Raw genomic sequence first — 11,174 nt, 5'->3', positions numbered from 1 at the left:
GAGTGATTAACCCGGGGAGGATGGAGCCAGTGAAATCGGACAGTGTGTAACCCGGGGAGGATGGAGCCAATGAGATCGGACAGAGGGTAACATGGGAAAAATGGAGCCAGTGAGGTCGGACAGTGTGTAACCCGGGGAGGTTGGAGCCAGTAAGGTCGGACATTGTGTGCCCCAGGCAGGATTCAGCCTGTCAGATCAGACAGAGAGTTTCCCGTGGAGGATGGAGCCAGTGAGATCGGACATTGTGTAACCCAGGGAGGATAGAACCAGTGAGATTGGACAGTGAGTAAACCGGGTTGGATGGAGACAGTGATATCGGACAGTGTGAGACCAGGGGATGATGGAGCCAGTGAGATCGGACAATGTGTAACCCGGAGAGGATGGAGCCAGTGATATCGGACTGTGTGTAACTCGGGGAGGATGGAGCCAGAGAGATAGGACAGAATGTAACCCAGGGAGGATGGAGCCAGTGATATCGGACAGTGAGTAAACCGGGTTGGATGGAGCCATTGAGATCGGATAGGGTATGATCCGATAAGGATGGAGCCAGTGAGATCGGACAGTGAGTAACCTGGGGAGGATGGAGCCAGTGAGATCGGTCAGTGAGTAATCCGGGGAGGATGTAGCCAGTGAAATCGCACAGTGTGTAAACCGGGGCGGAGTTAGCAAATGAGATCGGACAGTGTGTAACATGGGAAGAATGGAGCCATTGAGATCGGACAGTGTTAATTCCGGGGAAGTTGGAGCCAGTGTGGTCGGACATTGTGTGCCCCAGGCAGGATGCAGCCAGTCAGATCGGACAGTGAATAAACCGTTGAGGATGGAGCCAGGGAGATGGGCCAGTGATTAACCCGGGGAGGAGGGAGCCAGTGATATCGGACAGTGTGTAACCGGCGGAGGATGGAGCCAGTGAGATCGGACAGTGTGTATCCCGGGGAGAATGGAGCCAGTGATATCGGACTGTGTAACCCGGGGAGGATGGAGCCAGTGAGATCGGACAGTGTGTAAGCCAGGGAGGATGGAGCCAGTGATATCGGAGAGTGATTAACCCGGGGAGGATGGAGCCAGTGAAATCGGACAGTGTGTAACATGGGAAGAATGGCGCCAGTAAGATCGGACAGTGTGTAACCCCGGGAGGTTGGATCCAGTGAGGTCGGACATTGTGTGCCCCAGGCAGGAAGCAGCCAGTCAGATCGAACAGTGAGTAATCCGTGGTGGATACAGCCAGTGAGATCGGACAGTGTGTAACCCGGGGAGGATAGAACCAGTGATATCGGACAATAAGTAACCCAGGGAGGATGGAGCCAGTGAGATCGGACAGTGTGTAACCCGGGGAGGAGGGAGCCAGTGATAGCGGACAGTGTGTAAACTGCAGAGGATGTAGCCAGTGAGATCGGACAGTGTGTAACCCGGGGAGGATGTAGCCAGTGATATCGGACAGTCTGTAACCCGGGGAGGATGGAGCCAGTGAGATCGGACAGTTTATAACGCAGGGAGGATGGAGCCAGTGATATCGGAGAGTGAGTAACCCGGGGAGGATGGAGCCAGTGAGATCGGACAGTTTATAACGCAGGGAGGATGGAGCCAGTGATATCGGAGAGTGAGTAACGCGGGGAGGATGGAGCCAGTGAAATCAGACAGTGAGTAACCCAAGGACGATGGAGCCAGTGAGGTCAGACAGTGAGTAATCCAGGGAGGATGGAGCCAGTGAGATCTGACATTGTGTAACCCAGGGAGGATGGAGCCAGTGAGATTGGACAGGGTATTATCTGGGCAGGATGGAGCCAGTGAGATCGGACAATGAGTAACGCGGGGAGGATGGAGCCAGTGAGATCGGTCAGTGAGTAGCCAGAGGAGGATGGAGCCAGTGAAATCGGACAGTGTGTAACCCGGGGAGGATGGAGCCAATAAGATCGGAAAGTGTGTAATATGGGAAGAATGGAGCCAGCGAGATAGGACAGTGTGTAACCCGGGGAGGTTGGAGCCAGTGTGGTCTGACATTGTGTGCCCCAGGCAGGATGCAGCCAGTCAGATCGGACAGTGAGTAACCCGCGGAGAATGGAGCCAGTTAGATTGGACAGAGTGTAACCCGGGGAGGATGGAACCATGCGATCGGACAATAAGTATCCCGGGGAGGACGGAACCAGTGAGATCGGATAGTGAGTAACCCGGGGAGGATGGAGCCAGTGAGATCGGTCAGTGAGTAATAAGGGGAGGATGGAGCCAGTGAAATCGGACAGTGTGTAACCCGGGGAGGATGGAGCCAATGTGATCGGACAGTGTGTAACATGGGATGAATGGAGCCAGTGAGATCGGACAGTGTGTAACCCGGGGATGTTGGAGCCAGTGAGGTCGGACATTGTGTCCCCAGGCAGGATGCAGCCAGTCAGATCGGAGTGTGAGTTTCCCGTGGAGGATGGAGCCAGTGAGATCGGACATTGTGTAACCCGGGGATGATAGAACCAGTGAGATCGGACAATAAGTAACCCAGGGAGGATGGAGCCAGTGAGATCCGATAGTGTGTAACACGGGGAGGATGGAGCCAGTGATATCGAACAGTGTGAGATCCGGGGATGATGGAGCCAGTGAGATCGGACAATTTGTAACCCAGGGAGGATGGCGCCACTGATATCGGACAGTGAGTAACCCGAGTTGGATGGAGCCAGTGAGATCGGACAGGGTATAATCCGATAAGGATGGAGCCAGTGAGATCGGACAGTGAGTAACCCGGGGAGGATGGAGCCAGTGAGATCGGTCAGTGAGTAATCCGGGGAGGATGGAGCCAGTGAAATCGCACAGTGTGTAAACTGGGGTGGATGGAGCAAATGAGATCGGACAGTGTGTAACATGGGAGGAATGGAGCCATTGAGATCGGACAGTGTGTAATCCGAGGATGTTGGAGCCAGTGAGGTCGGACATTGTGGGCCCCAGGCAGGATGCAACCAGTCAGATCGGACAGTGAATAACCCGGGGAGGATGGAGCCAGGGAGATGGGCCAGTGATTAACATGGGGAGGATGGAGCCAGTGAGATCGGACAGTGTGTAACCCTCGGAGGATGGAGCCAGTGAGATCGGACTGTGTGTATGCCAGGGAGGTTGGAGCCAGTGATATCGGACAGTGTGTAACCCAGGGAGGATGGAGCCAGTGAGATCGGACAGTGTGTAAGCCAGGGAGGATGGAGCCAGTGATATCGGAGAGTGAGTAACCCGGGGAGGATGGAGCCAGTGAAATCGGACAGTGTGTAACCCGGGAAGGATGGAGCCAATGAGAACGGACAGTGTGTAACATGGGAAGAATGGAGCCAGTGAGATCGGACAGTGTGTAACTGGGGGAAGTTGGAGCCAGTGAGGTCGGTCATTGTGTGCCCCAGGCAGCATGCAGCCAGTCAGATCGGACAGTGAGTATTACGTGGAGGATACAGCCAGTGAGATCGGACAGTGTGTAACCCGGGGAGGATAGAACCAGAGAGATCGGACAATAAGTAACCCAGGGAGGATGGAGCCAGTGAGATCGGACAGTGTGTAAACCGGGGAGCAGGGAGCAAGAGATAGCGGACTGTGTGTAAACTGCAGAGGATGTAGCCAGTGAGATCGGACAGTGTGTAACCCGGGGAGGATGGAGCCAGTGAGATTGGACAGTGTATAACGCAGGGAAGATGGAGCCAGTGATATCGGAGAGTGAGTAACCCGGGGAGGATGGAGCCAGTGAGATCAGACCGTATATAATCCGGGGTGGATGGAGCCAGTGAGATCGGACAGTGAGTAAACCAGAGAGGATGGAGCCAGTGAGATCGGACAGTGAGTAATCCAAGGACGATGGAGCCAGTGAGGTCAGACAGTGAGTAATCCAGGGAGGATGGAGCCAGTGAGATCTGACATTGTGTAACCCAGGGAGGATGGAGCCAGTGAGATCGGACAGGGTATAATCAGGGAAGGATGGAGCCAGTGAGATCGGACAGTGAGTAACGCGGGGAGGATTGAGCCAGTGAGATCGGTCAGTGAGTAGCCCGGGGAGGATGGAGCCAGTGAAATCGGACAGTGTGTAACCAGGAGAGGATGGAGCCAATAAGATCGGACAGTGTGTACCATGGGAAGAATGGAGCCAGTGAGATCGGACAGTGTGTAACCCTGGGAGGTTGGAGCCATTGTGGTCTGACATTGTGTGCCCCAGGCAGGATGCAGTCAGTCAGATCGGACAGTGATTAACCCTTGGAGAATGGAGCCAGTGAGATCGGACAGTGTGTAACCCGGGGAGGATGGAACCAGTGCGATCGGAAAATAAGTAACCCGGGGTGGATGGAGCCAGTGAGATCAGATAGTGTGTAACCCGGGGAGGATGGAGCCAGTGATATCGGGCAGAGTGAGAACAGGGGAGCATGGAGCCAGAGAGATCGGACAATGTGTAACCCTGGGAGGATGGAGACAGTGATATTGGACTGTGTGTAACCCGGGGACGATGGAGCCAGTGAGATAGGACAGTGTGTAACCCAGGGAGGATGGAGCCAGTGATATCGGACAGTGAGTAACCCGGGTTGGATGGAGGCATTGAGATCAGACAGTGTGTATGCCAGGGAGGATGGAGCCAGTGATATCGGACAGTTTGTAACACGGGGAGGATGGAGCCAGTGTGATCGGACAGTGTGTAAGCCAGGGAGGATGGAGCCAGTGATATCACAGAGTGAGTAACCCGGGGAGGATGGAGCCAGTGAAATCGCACAGTGTGTAAACCGGGGCGGATGGAGCAAATCAGATCGGACAGTGCGTAACATGGGAAGAATGGAGCCATTGAGATCGGACAGTGTGTATGCCAGGGAGGATGGAGCCAGTGATATCGGACAGTTTGTAACACGGGGAGGATGGAGCCAGTGTGATCGGACAGTGTGTAAGCCAGGGAGGATGGAGCCAATGATATCGCAGAGTGAGTAACCCGGGGAGGATGGAACCAGTGAAGTCGGACCGTGAGTAACCCGTGGAGGATGGAGCCATTGAGATCGGACATTGTGTAACCCGGGGAGGATAGAACCAGTGAGATCGGACAATAAGTAACCCAGGGAGGATGGAGCCAGTGAAAGCGGACAGTATGTAAGCCAGGGAGGACGGAGCCAGTGATATCGGAGAGTGAGTAACCCGGTGGAGGATGGAGCCAGTGAAATCGGACAGTGTGTAACCCGGGGACGATGCAGCCAATGAGATCCGGAAGCGTGTTACCCAGGGAGGATGGAGCCAGTCAGATCGGACAGTGAGTAACCCGGGGAGGATGGAGCCAGTGAGATCGGACAATGAGTAACCCTGGTAGGTTTGAGCAAGTGAGATCGGACAGTGTGTAACCCGTGGAGGAGGGTGCCAGTGATATCGGACAGTGTGTAAACCAGAGAGGATGGAGCCAGTGATATCGGACAGTGTGTAACCCGGGGGGGATGGAGCCAGTGAAAGCGGACAGTATGTAAGCGATGGAGGACGGAGCCAGTGATATCGGAGAGTGAGTAACGCGGTGGAGGATGGAGCCAGTGAAATCGGACAGTGTGTAACATGGGAAGAATGGAGCCAGTGAGGTCGGACATTGTGTGCCCCAGGCAGGATGCAGCCAGTCAGATCAGACAGTGAGTTTCCCGTGGAGGATGGAGCCAGTGAGATCGGACATTGTGTAACCCGTGGAGGGTAGAACCAGTGAGATCGGACATTAAGTAACCCAGGGAGGATGGAGCCAGTGAGATCGGATAGTGTGAAACCCGGGGAGGATGGAGCCAGTGATATCGGACAGTGTGAGACCCGGGGATGATGGAGCCAGTGAGATCGGACTATGTGTAACCCGGGGAGGATGGAGCCAGTGATATCGGACTGTGTGTAACCCGGGGAGGTTGGAGCCATTGAGATCGGACAGTGTGTAACCCAGGGAGGATGGAGCCAGTGATATCAGACAGTGAGCAACCCGGGTTAGATGGAGCCATTGAGACCGGATAGGGTATAATCCGATAAAGATGGAGCCAATGAGATCGGACAGTGAGTAACCCGGGGAGGATGGAGCCAGTGAGATCGGTCAGTGAGTAACCCGGGAAGGATGGAGCCAATGGGATCGGACAGTGTGTAACATGGGAAGAATGGAGCCAGTGAGATCGGACAGTGTGTAACCCGGGGAGGTTGGAGCCATTGAGGTCGGACATTGTGTGCCCCAGGCAGGATGCAGCCAGTCAGATCGGACCATGAGTCACCCGTGGAGGATGGAGCCATTGAGATCGGACAGTGTGTAACCCGGGGAGGATAGAACCAGTGAGATCGGACAATAAGTAACCCAGGGAGGATGGAGCCAGTGAGATCGGACAGTGTGTAGCCCAGGGAGGTTGGAGCCAGTGATATCGGACAGTGTGTAACCAGGGGAAGATGGAGCCAGTGAGATCGGACAGTGTGTAACCCAGGGAGGATGGAGCCAGTGATATCGGAGAGTGAGAAACCCGGGGAGGATGGAACCAGTGAGATCAGACCGTGTATAAACCGGGGAGGATGGAGCCAGTGAGATCGGACAGTGAGTAACCCAGAGAGGATGGTGCCAGTGAGATTGGACAGTGAGTATTCCAAGGACGATGGAGCCAGTGAGGACAGACAGTGAGTAATCCAGGTCGGATGGAGCCAGTGAGATCTGACATTGTGTAAACCAGGGAGGATGGAGCCAGTGAGATCGGACAGGGTATAATCCGGGAAGGATGTAGCCAGTGAGATCGGACAGTGAATAACGTGGGGAGGATGGAGCCAGTGAGATTGGTCAGTGAGTAGCCCGGGGAGGATAGAGGCAGTGAAATCGGACAGTGTGTAACCCGGGGAGGATGGAGCCAATGAGATCGGACAGTGTGTAACATGGGAAGAATGGAGCCAATGAGATCAGACAGTGAGTAACCCGTGGAGGATGGAGCCAGTGAGATCGGACAGTGTGTAACCCGGGGAGGATCGAACCAGTGAGATCGCACAATTAGTAACCGGGGAGGATGGAGCCAGTGAGATCGGATAGTGCAGAACCCGGGGAGGATGGAGCCAGTGAGATCGGACAGGGTATAATTCGGGAAGGATGTAGCCAGTGAGATCGGACAGAGAGTAACGTGGGCACGATGGAGCCAGTGAGATCGGTCAGTGAGTAGCCCGGGGATTATGAAGCCAGTGAAAACGGACATTGTGTAACCCGTGGAGGATGGAACCAATGAAATCGGACAGTGTGTAACCCGGGGAGGATGGAACCAGTGAGATCGCACAATAAGTAACCCGGGGAGGATGGAGCCAGTGAGATCGGATAGTGTGTAACCCGGGGAGGATGGAGCCAGTGAGATTGGACAATGTGTAACCCGGGGAGGACGGAGCCAGTGATATTGGACAGTGTTTAACCCGGGGAGGATGGAGCCAGTGAGATCGGACAATAAGTAACCCGGGGAGGATGGAGCCAGTGAGATCGGATAGTGTGTAACCCGGGGAGGATGGAGCCAGTGAGATTGGACAATGTGTAACCCGGGGAGGACGGAGCCAGTGATATTGGACAATGTGTAACCCAGGGAGGATGGAGCCAGTGAGATCGGACTGTGTGTAACCCAGGGAGGATGGAGCCAGTGATATCGGACAGTGAATAACCCGGGTTGGATGGAGCCATTGAGATCGGACGGGGTATAATCCGCTAAGGATGGAGCCAGTGACATGGGACAGTGAGTAACCTGGGGAGGATGGAGCCAGTGAGATCGGTCAGTGAGCAATCCGGGGAGGATGGAGCCAGTGAAATCGGACAGTGTGTAACCCGGGGCGGATGGAGCAAATGAGATCGGACAGTGTGTAACATCGGAAGAATGGAGCCATTGAGATCGGACAGTGTGTAATCCGGGGATGTTGGAGCCAGTGAGGTCGGACATTGTGTGTCCCAGGCAGGATGGAGCCAGTCAGACCGGACAGTGAGTAACCCGGGGAGGATGGAGCCAGGGAGATGGGCCAGTGATTAACCCGGGGAGGATGGAGCCAGTGATATCGGACAATGTGTAACCCGCGGAGGATGCAGCCAGTGAGATCGGACAGTGTGTATCCCGGGGAGGATGGAGCCAGTGATATCGGACAGTGTGTAACCCGCGATGGATGGAGCCAATGAGATCGGACAGTGTGTAACATGGGATGAATGGAGCCGGAGAGATCGGACAATGTGTAACCCGGGGAGTTTGGAGCCAGTGAGGACGGACATTGTATGCCCCAGGCAGGATGCAGCCAGTCAGATCGGACAGTGAGTAACCCGTGGAGGTTGGAGCCAGTGAGATCGGACAGTGTGTAACACGGGGAGGATAGAACCAGTGAGATCGGACAATAAGTAACCCAGGGAGGATGGAGCCAGTGAGATCGGATAGTGTGTAACCCGGCGAGGATGGAGCCAGTGATATCGGACAGTGTGAGACCCGGGGAGGATGGAGCCAGTGAGATCGGACAGTGTGTAAACCAGGGAGGATGGAACCAGTGAGATCGGACAGAGAGTAACCCGGGGAGGATGGAGCCAGAGAGATCGCACAGTGAGTAACCCTGGTAGGATTGAGCACGTGAGATCGGACAGTGTGTAACCCAGGGAGGAGGGTGCCAGTGATATCGGACAGTGTGTAACCCGCGGAGGATGGAGCCAGTGAGATCGGACAGTGTGTAACCCGGAGAGGATGGATCCAGTGATATCGGACAGTGTGTAACCCGCGGAGGATGGAGCCAGTGAGAACGGACAGTTTGTAACCCAGGGAGGATTTGAGCCAGTGATATTGGAGAGTGAGCAAAACGTGGAGGATGGCGCCATTGAGATCAGACCGTGTATAATCCGGGGAGGATGGAGCCAGTGATATTGGACCTTGAGTAACCCAGAGAGGATGGTGCCAGTGAGATCGGACAGTGTGTAACACGGGGAGGATAGAGCAAGTGAGATCGGACAGTGTGTAACCCGGGGAGGATAGAACCAGTGAGATCGGACAATACGTAACCCAGGGAGGATGGAGCCAGTGAGATCGGATAGTGTGTAACCCGGCGAGGATTGAGCCAGTGATATCGGACAGTGTGAGACCCGGGGAGGATGGAGCCAGTGAGATCGGACAATGTGTAACCCGGGGAGGATGGAGCCAGAGATATCGGACTGTGTGTAACCCGGGGAGGATGGAGCCAGTGAAATCGGACAGTGTGTAACCCAGGGAGGATGGAGCCAGTGATATCGGACAGTGAGTAACCCGGGTTGAATGGAGCCATTGAGATCGGACAGGGTATAATCCGATAAGGATGGAGCCAGTGAGATCGGACAGTGTGTAACCCGGGGAGGATGGAGCCAGAAGATCGGTCAGTGAGTAATCCAGGGAGGATGGAACCAGTGATATCAGACAGTGTGTCACCCGGGGCTGATGGAGCAAATGAGAGCGGACAGTGTGTAACATGGGAAGAATGAAGCCACTGAGATCGGACAGTGTGTAACCCGGGGATGTTGGTGCCAGTGAAGTCGGACATTGTGTGCCCCAGGCAGGATGCAGTCAGTCAGATCGGACAGTGTGTAACCCGGGGAGGATGGAGCAAGTAAGGTCGGACAGTGTGTAACCCGGGGACGATGCAGCCAATGAGATCGGGAAGCGTGTTACCCAGGGAGGATGGAGCCAGTCAGATCGGACAGTGAGTAACCCGGGGATGTAGGAGCAAGTGAGATCGGACAATGAGTAACCCTGGTAGGATTGAGCAAGTGAGATCGGACAGTGTGTAACCCGTGGAGGAGGGTGCCAGTGATATTGGACAGTGTGTAAACCAGGGAGGATGGAGCCAGTGATATCGGACAGTGTGTAACCCGGGGGGGATGGAGCCAGTGAAAGCGGACAGTGTGTAAGCCAGGGAGGACGGAGCCAGTGATATCGGAGAGTGAGTAACCCGGTGGAGGATGGAGCCAGTGAAATCGGACAGTGTGTAACATGGGAAGAATGGAGCCAGTGAGATCGGACAGTGTGTAACCCGGGGAGGTTGGAGCCAGTGAGGTCGGACATTGTGTGCCCCAGGAAGGATGCAGCCAGTCAGATCGGACAGTGAGTTTCCCGTGGAGGATGGAGCCAGTGAGATCGGACATTGTGTAACCCGGGGAGGATAGAACCAGTGAGATCGGACACTAAGTAACCCAGGGAGGATGGAGCCATTGAGATCGGACAGTGTGTAACCCAGGGAGGATGGAGCCAGTGATATCAGACAGTGAGCAACCCGGGTTGGATGGAGCCATTGAGATCGGATAGGGTATAATCCGATAAGGATGGAGCCAATGAGATCGGACAGTGTGTAACCCGGGGAGGATGGAGCCAGTGAGATCGGTCAGTGAGTAATCCGGGGAGGATGGAGCCAGTGAAATCGCACAGTGTGTAAACCGGGGCGGATGGAAAAAAATGAGATCGGACATTGTGTAACATGGGAAGAATGGAGCCATTGAGATCGGACAGTGTGTAATCCGGCGATGTTGGAGCCAGTGAGGTCGGACATTGTGTGCCCCAGGCAGGATGCAGCCAGTCAGATCGGACAGTGACTAACCCGGGGAGGATGGAGCCAGGGAGATGGGCCAGTGATTAACACGGGGAGGAGGGAGCCAGCGATATCGGACAGTGTGTAACCCTCGGCGGATGGAGCAAGTGCGATCGGACAGTACGTATGCCAGGGAGGTTGGAGCCATTGAGATCGGACAATAAGTAACCCAGGGAGGATGGAGCCAGTGAGATCGGACAGTGTGTAACCCGGGGAGGATAGAGTCAGTGATAACGGACAGTGTGTAACCAGGTGAGGATGGAACCAGTGAGATCGGACAGTGTGTAACCCAGGGAGGATGGAGGCAGTGAGATCAGACCGTGTATAATCCGGGGAGTATGGAGCCAGTGAGATCGGACAGTGAGTAACCCAGAGAGGATGGTGCCAGTGAGATCGGACAGTGAGTAAACCAAGGACGATGGAGCCATTGAGGTCAGACAGTGAGTAATCCAGGGAGGATGGAGCCAGTGAGAGCTGACGTTGTGTAAACCAGGGAGGATGGAGCCAGTGAGATCGGACAGGGTTTAATCCGGGAAGGATGTAGCCAGTGAAATCGGACAGTGAGTAACGCGGGGAGGATGGAGCCAGTGAGATTGGTCAGTGAGTAGCCCGGGGAGGATGGAGCCAGAGAAAGCAGACAGTGTGTAACCCGG

Source organism: Cetorhinus maximus, chromosome 16 (assembly GCF_964194155.1).
Source record: "Cetorhinus maximus chromosome 16, sCetMax3.hap1.1, whole genome shotgun sequence".
NCBI classification, from domain to species: Eukaryota; Metazoa; Chordata; class Chondrichthyes; order Lamniformes; family Cetorhinidae; genus Cetorhinus; species Cetorhinus maximus.
This window is presented reverse-complemented; position numbering follows the sequence as displayed.